An 8574-nucleotide genomic window follows, 5' to 3' on the forward strand; every position below is an offset into this window, starting at 1 on the left:
AATATTTAAAGCTTGGGGAAACAGGAGTGGAGAAAACAGTTCTATGGGTATTGTGGCAGTCCATGCAAGAAATAACAGCAGTTTAGTCAGGTTAGGTCCCAAGAGATCCTGAGAAGGTGTCACAGACAAGATGTTGTAGACCAGAGTACATCTAACCTTGCTTTCACCTAATGTGTAGTGACTGTCTTCTCCACATTAAGGAGCATAGATCTGCATTGTTATTTAATGGATGTGTATTGAATATCAGGAGTACAGTATGATTTTTTTCAGCCAATCAGGTACTTTTGAATGGATACTTTAAATTTTTCTATGTTAGAGATTAGCTGCAACAAACACATTTGTACATGCACACTTGTGAATTTATCCAATTATTACCTTTATAAAAACCTTCCAAAGTGGAATTGATGCATCAAAGGGTTGGGAGGCTTTGATCAGTTCTGCAATCTGCAATCAGCAGCATAGGACACTGAACATTTTCTCATACCCTCCATTCATTTTCTCCAATCTTTGCCACTCTGATAGCCAATTCTTTCTTTGGCAGAAGGTTGAATAGTTGAATCATTTATACTGCAATTGGCTTTTTTTGCTCATTTTTTCTATTGGAAATTGAATTTTGTTAAAATTATATAGAAGTCTTTTGCTTGTAATGACAGTAGCCTTCTTTGTTCACGAGTATGTATGCCACAGGTCATTCTTCCTGGCTTGTTACTCATCTTCTAAATTTGCTTCAGTTTTGCGATTTCATTAAAGTCTTCATAGAATCAAATCTAACAGTGCTTCATAGATTCTAACTTTGGGAATTAGCTTAAGGAAAACCTTTAGTGTGGTCTTTTGAATTTAGAGAAGGAAATCCAGTTAATAAAATTACAAAGTCAAATTTGTCAAAGAAATATATACAAGTGGTTACAAGTGATAAACATGTAAGCAATTTCCATTTTTCAAAGACAGTCACAACACTTTTAGCTGTTATTCCTCCCTTCCATATGATAGCTCCCTATCTTCTAATATTTCTGGTTCTTCTTATATCCATCGTTGGTTTTCTAGTGTCTGTATCTATGGCTTATAGTACCTTTGCTTATTGTTTGTGAATCCTTGCATTTTATTCTAGTCACAAGCTTAACAGATAATTTAACTAGAATTAGGCAAGAAAGAACTCTAGATCTAGATGTTCCAGGTACACCTAAATTCAAACGCTACAAGGAACTAACTACTGCTGTGCAAGTATTCATCTATGCCAATGTCTATGTGTGTATCTCTATTTTTAACTCTTTATGTCTGCATTTATGTTAGTATTACAGTAAGAGAGTAGGCATGGCCCATATTCCATTGCTTCAAGTATTTTTGGTGTCCTTTATTTTGTGTACTGGAATTTTGGACTTCCCTAACCTGCTCCTTTTTCTAAATAAGCCTTTCTAGTACTTAGTCTTAAAATTACAGGCACTTTCTATCATATGGCTAAAGAAATATATTGGCAAAATATATTGTTATTCAGAATAAAACCATTTTCAGGAAAAAAGTTAATTTTATAAATATCTCCCACTTTCCATTCTGGTTTTACTCTCTTTTGCTCACAGTTCATTTCTACTCAGAATGAGTCAACTACATTCAGTCTGGGGTGTACATCTCCATAGGCTGTGTGTGTGTGTGGGGCGGGGGACAAATATTGGGACCAATTCCTAATCTCATCTAGATGTGTGACCCAAACAACTCAGAAATGAAAATCACAGGCCCTGGAACTGTACTGTTTTTAGAGCTATTCCCTCAGGTCTTGACAAGGCTCTTGTTCATGAAGAGTGTTCCCATAAATCCTGGCAACATGAATGAATGAATAGATAATGCCTTTTCATTAGGATCATCATAAGTATTGAATAAACAGTATCCATAAGAGTGTCTGCCATATAAAATGTGCTTAATAAAAGTCAGCTACGGCTGATTCTGATTAACCACAATCATTCATTGGCCCACATGAATTAAAAGAATGGAACTGTAAATAACAGATTCATCACTGTAACATGATGCCGAATGGTAACATCCTATCCTGCTGTCGTTACAGTCAGACAGGGCTCCTCTTTCAGTTCTAAGAGAATTTTCTAACAACTTTATCTTTGGCATAGCATAAAATTACCCATTTAAAGAACACAAGTAAATGTTGGTTAGTAGAGCTACATGGTAGGCTAGCATCACTACAATCCAGTTTTCAAACATTTCCATCACTCCCAAAGAAATCTTGTACCTATTCTCCCAATATTTTCTGCCTCTGAATTGTGGATCAAACAAAAATAGTTTGCTTTCTGTCTCTGTAGGTTTGCTAGTGCCAAATATTTAATATAAATCGATTCATGCAAGATGTGACCTTTTGTGACTATTTTTTTCCCTTAGCATAATGCTTCCAAAGTTCTTTATATTGTGTATTGTATCAGCATTTGATTCCTATTTATTGTTAAATAATAGTTTTTCATATGAATATTCTACATATAATTTATTCACACTAATCAATTGATGGGCAATATTACCTTTAGGAATGGCATTTCTTGTGGTTATTTTTGTGTAAATTTCTATGTGACCGTTTGTTTTCATTTAATTTGGGTATAACAATAAGTGGAATTACTAGGTCTTATGATAACTCTGTTTTTTTTTAACTTTTATTTAATGAATATAAATTTCCAAAGTACAGCTTATGGTTTACAATGGCTTCCCCCGCCATAACGTCCCTCCCACCCGCAACACGCCCCTTTCCCGCTCCCTCTCCCCTTCCATTCACAACAAGATTTATTTTCAATTCTCTTTATATACAGAAGATCAGTTTAGCATATATTAAGTAAAGATTTCAACAGTTTGCACCCACATAGAAACACAAAGTGAAAAATACTGTTTGAGTACTCATTATAGCATTAAATCACATTGAACAAAGCATTAAGGACAGAGATCCCACATGAGGATTAAGTGCACAGTGACTTCTGTTGTTGACTTAAAAAATTGACACTCTTGTTTATGGCATCAGTAATCAGTAACCACCCTAGGCTCTTGTCATGAGCTGCCAAGGCTATGGAAGCCTTTTGAGTTCACTGACTTCTCTCCTCCCTTCAGAGAAAGGTACCTCCTTCTTTGATGACCTGTTCTTTCCACTGGGATCTCACTCGTGGAGATCTTTCATTTAGGTCATTTTTTTTTCCAGAGTGTCTTGGCTTTTCATGCCTAAAATACTCACATGGGTTTTTCAGCCGGATCCACATGCCTTAAGGGCTGATTCTGAGGCCAGAGTGCTGTTTAGGACATCTGCCATTCTATGAGTCTGTTGTGTATCTCGCTTCCCATGTTGGATCGTTCTCTCACTTTTTTATTCTGTCGGTTAGTATTTTCAGACACTAGTCTTGTTTATGTGATCCCTTTGACTCTTAGTCCTATCATTGTGATCAATTGTGAACAGAAATTGATCACTTGTACTAGTGAAATGGCATGGCTACATGCTACCTTGATGGGATTGAATTGGAATCCCCTGGTATGTTTCTAACTCTACTGTTTGGGGCAAGCCAGCTTGAGCATGTCCAAAGTGGTACATCTCTTCCCTCTCTTATTCCCACTCTTACATTTAACAGTGATCACGTTTCAGTTAAGTTTCAACACTTAAGAATAACTGTGTATTAATTACAGAATTAAACCAATAGTATTAAGTAGAACAAACAAAAAAATACTAAGAGGGATAACGTATTAAGCTGTTCATCAATAGTACAGGGCAAGGGCTGATCAAGTCACTGTTTCTCATAGTGTTCATTTCACTTTAACAGGTTTCCTTTTTGGTGCTCGGTTAGTTGTCACTGATCAGGGAGAACATATGATATTTGTCCCTTTGGGACTGGCTTCATTCACTCAGCATGATGTGTTCCAGATTCCTCCATTTTGTTGCAAATGACAAGATTTCATTGTGTTTTACTGCTGTATAGTATTCTATAGAGTACATATCCCATAATTCTTTATCCAGTCTACTGTTGATGGGCATTTAGGTTGATTCCAGGTCTTAGCTATTGTGAATTGAGCTGCAATAAACATTAAGGTGCAGACCGCTTTTTGTTTGCCAATTCAATTTCCTTTGGGTAAATTCCAAGGAGTGGGATGGCTGGGTCGAATGGTAGGGTTATATTCAGGTTTCTGAGGAATCTCCAGACTGACTTCCATAGTGGCTTGACCAGTTTGCATTCCCACCAACAGTGGGTTAGTGTCCCTTTTCCCCACATCTTCACCAGCTGCTGTTGTTGGTAGATTTCTGATTGTAAGCCATTCTATCCAGGGTGAGGTGGAACCTCATTGTGGTTTTGATTTGCATTTCCCTGATAGCTAGTGATCTTGAACTTTTTTTCATGTGTATGTTGGCCATTTGGATTTCCTCTTTCGAAAAATGTCTATTGAGGTCCTTGGCCCATCTCTGAAGTGGGTTGTTTGTTTTGTTGTTGTGAGTTTCTTGATCTCTTTGTAGATTCTGGTTATTAACCCTTTATCTGTTGCATAGTTTGCAAATATTTTTTCCCATTCTGTTGGTTGCCTCTTCACTCTCCTGACTTTTTCTTTTGCAGTACAGAAACTTCTCAATTTGATGCAATACCAATTGTTAAATTTGGCTTTGACTGCCTGTGCCTCCAGGGTCTTTTCCAAGAAGTCTTTCCCGGTACCAATATTTTACAGGGTTCCTCCAATGTTCTGTAATAATTTGATGGTGTTGGGTCGTAGATTTAGGTCTTTAATACATGTTGAGTGGATTTTTGTGTAAGCTGTAAGGTAGGGGTCTTGCAGCATGCTTCTGCACGTGGAAATCCAATTTTCCCAGCACCATTTATTGAATAGACTGTCCTTGCTCCAGGAATTGGTTTTAGATCCTCTATCAAAAATAAGTTGGCTGTAGATGTTTGCATTGATTTCTGGTGTTTCTATTCTGTTCCATTCGTCATTCCATCTGTTTCTGTATCAGTGCAATGCTGTTTTGATTACAACTGCCCTGTAGTATATCCTGAAATATGGTATTGTGATGCCTCTGGCTGTGTTTTTGTTGTACACAATTGCTTTAGATATTTGATGTCTCCTGTGTGTCCATATGAATTTCAGCATCGTTTTTTCTAGATCTGAGAAGAATGACTTTGGTCTCTTGATTGGTATCGCATTGAATCTGTAAATTGCTTTTGAGAGAATGGACATTTTGATGATGTTGATTCTTCCAATCCATGAGCATGGAACATTTTTCCATTTTTTGGTATCCTCTTCTATTTCTTTCTTTAGGATTTTGTAATTCTCATTGTAGAGATCTTTAACATCCTTGGTTAAGTTTATTCCAAGGTATTTAATTGTTTTGGTGGCTATTTTGAATGGGATTGATCTTAGCAGTTCTTTCTCAGCCGTGGCATTGCCTGTATATACAAAGGCTGTTGATTTTTGTGCATTGATTTTATATCCTGCTACTTTTCCAAACTCCTCTATGAGTTCCAATAGTGTCTTAGTAGAGTTCTTTGGATGCTCTAAATAAAGAATCATATCGTCTGCAAAGAGGTATAGCTTGTTTTCTTCCTTCCCAATTTGTATCCCTTTAATTTCTTTTTCTTGCCTGATGGTTCTAGCTAAAACTTGCAGAACTATATTGAATAGCAGTGGTGAGAGTGGGCATCCCTGTCTGGTACCAGATTTCAGTGGAAATGCTTCCAACTTTTCCCCATTCAATAGGATGCTAGCCGTGGGCTTTTCATTAATTGCTTTGATTGTATTGAGGAATGTTCCTTCCATACCCAATTTGCTTAGAGTTTTCATCATGAAAGGGTGTTGATTTTTATCGAATGCTTTCTCGGTGTCTATTGAGATAATCATATGTTTTTTCTCTGCAGTCTATTAATGTGGTGTATCACATTGATTGATTTGCGAACATTGAACCATCCCTGCATTCCAGGGGTAAATCCCACTTGGTCTGCGTGGATTATTTTTCTGATGTGTTGTTGCATTCTATTGGAGAGAATTTTATTGAGGATTTTTGCATCTATGTTCATCAGGGATATTGGTCTATAATTTTCTTTCAGTGCTGCATATTTCTCTGGCTTAAGGATTAAGGTGATGCTGGCTTCATAGAATGAATTTGGGAGGATTCCATTTTTTCAATTGTTCTGAATAGTTTGAGAAGAATTGGAGTTAGTTCTTCTTGAAATGTCTGGTAGAATTCAGCAGTGAATCCATCTGGTCCTGGGCTTTTCTTTGTTGGGAGGGCCTTTATTACTGTTTCAATTTCTGTCTCAGTTATGGGTCTATTTAGGTTTTCTGTGTCTTCATGGTTCAGTTTAGGTAGGTTGCATGTGTCCAGGAATCTATCCATTTCTGATAGGTTTCCCTGTTTGCTGGCATACAGGTCCTTGTAGTAATTTCTGATGATTCTTTTTATTTCTGTGGTGTCTGTTGTTACATTTCCTTTTTCATCTCTGATTTTATTGATTTGGGTCTTTTCTTTTTTTAGTTAGTTGGGCCAATGGGGTGTCAATTTTGTTTATTTTTTCAAAAAACCAGCTCTTCACATGGCTGATTTTTTGCAATATTTTTTTGGATTGAATCCTGTTGATGTCTTCTCTGATTTTAATTATTTCTCTTCTCCTACTAGATTTGGGTCTGTTTGCTACAGTTTTTCTAGATCCTTGAGATGCATTGAAAGCTCATCTATTTGGTGCCTTTCCAATTTCTTGATGTAGGCAGCTATTGAAATAAACTTTCCTCTTAACACTACTTTTGCTGCATCCCATAAGTTTTGGTATGTTGTGCTGTTGTCCTCATTTACTTCCAGAAAGTTTTTGATTTCTCTTTTGATTTCTTCTATGACCCAGTGTTCATTCAGGAGCATGTTGTTCAGTCTCCATGTGTTTGCATATGCTCTAGGGATTCCTGAGTTGCTAATTTCCACCTTCATTCTGCTGTGGTCTGAGAAGCTGCATGGTATGATTCTAATTCTTTTGAATTTGCTGAGACTTGCTTTATGGCCTAGTATGTGGTGAATCCTAGAGTAGGTTCCATGCACTGCTGCGATGAATGTAAATTCTTTAAATGTAGGATTGAAAGTTCTGTATAATCTGTTAGATCCATTTGGGCAATAGTGTCGATTAAATCTGCTGTTTCCTTGTTGATCTTCTGTACGGTTGATCTATCTATTTTGAAGAGTGGAGTATTGAAGTCCCCCAGTACTATTGTATTGGAGGTCCAAATTTCCCTTTAAGTCCCTTAACATACCTTTTAGATAAACCGGTGCCCTGTAATTAGGTGCATATACATTTATAATAGTTAAATCTTCCTGTTGAATTGAACCCTTAATCATTACATAGTGTCCCTCTTTGTCTCTCTTAACAATAATTCTGTTTTTAATATCTTAAAGAACATATAAAATTTTTTCCAAAGTAGCTACAACATATTATAATCCCTCCAGTAATGAAGAAAGATTGCAATTTCTCCAAACCCCAGTGATCAAATTTTTATCAAATGTATTTAATGAGCATGAAATCATATTTCACTGAAGTTCTCATTTGCATTTTCCTAAGGACTGATTATGTTGGGATTTTTTGATATGTTTCTTAGAAATTTATGTATCTTCAGAAATGTCTGCTCAAACAATTTGACCATTTTTAAACTGGATTATTTGTCTTCATTATTGAATTGCAATATTTCCTCTTGCATTCTTGTTAATAGACATGAACATATGTAATTTGCAAACATTTTTTTCTGCTACTGGGTTTAATTTCTATTTTCTTAATTACATATTTTTCAGATTTGTTTTAATTTAGAGGATGTCCAATTATTTAGTTTTTCTTGGCTTTCTTGTGGTTTTATTGTCATATATTTGAAACAATTGCCTTACCCAAGATTACAGATATATAATACTGGCTCTTACATTTAGGTCTCTGAATGCTCCACCCAACATTAGCAGAACATACACACTTTCAAAGCTTATTCTAGATATTTTATTTATGTAGAACCATAGCATAAGTTTTCTGTTTGTTCTGGTCTTATTTCACCTAACATAATACTTTCAAGATTCATACATCCATGTCAGAACTTCATTCCTTTCATGGCTAAATAATATTCCTCTGAATGTGTATTACTACATTTTGTTTATCTACTTACCTGTTAATACACACTTGAATTGCTATTGTAAATAATGCTAAAATGAATAAAAGTCTCTTTGAGACCCTGTTTTTGATTGGCATTTCTGACCATATGATAATTTTCTATATAACTTTTTGAGGACCTGCCAAAGTTATCTACACAGAGGCTGCACCAATTTACATTCCCACCAGAAATAAATGAGGTTGGCTGGCGCCGTGGCTCACTAGGCTAATCCTCCACCTTGCGGCGCCGGCACACCAGGTTCTAGTCCCGGTCAGGGCACCGGATTTTGTCCTGGTTGCCCCTCTTCCCGGCCAGCTCTCTACTGTGGCCAGGGAGTGCAGTGGAGGATGGCCCAAGTCCTTGGGCCCTGCACCCCATGGGAGACCAGGATAAGAACCTGGCTCCTGCCATTGGATCAGCGTGGTGCGCCAGCCACAGTGCGCCAGCCGTGGCGGCCATTGG

This window comes from Oryctolagus cuniculus, chromosome 6 (assembly GCF_051225735.1).
Source record: "Oryctolagus cuniculus isolate XC-2025 breed Fujian yellow rabbit chromosome 6, ASM5122573v1, whole genome shotgun sequence".
NCBI lineage: Eukaryota > Metazoa > Chordata > Mammalia > Lagomorpha > Leporidae > Oryctolagus > Oryctolagus cuniculus.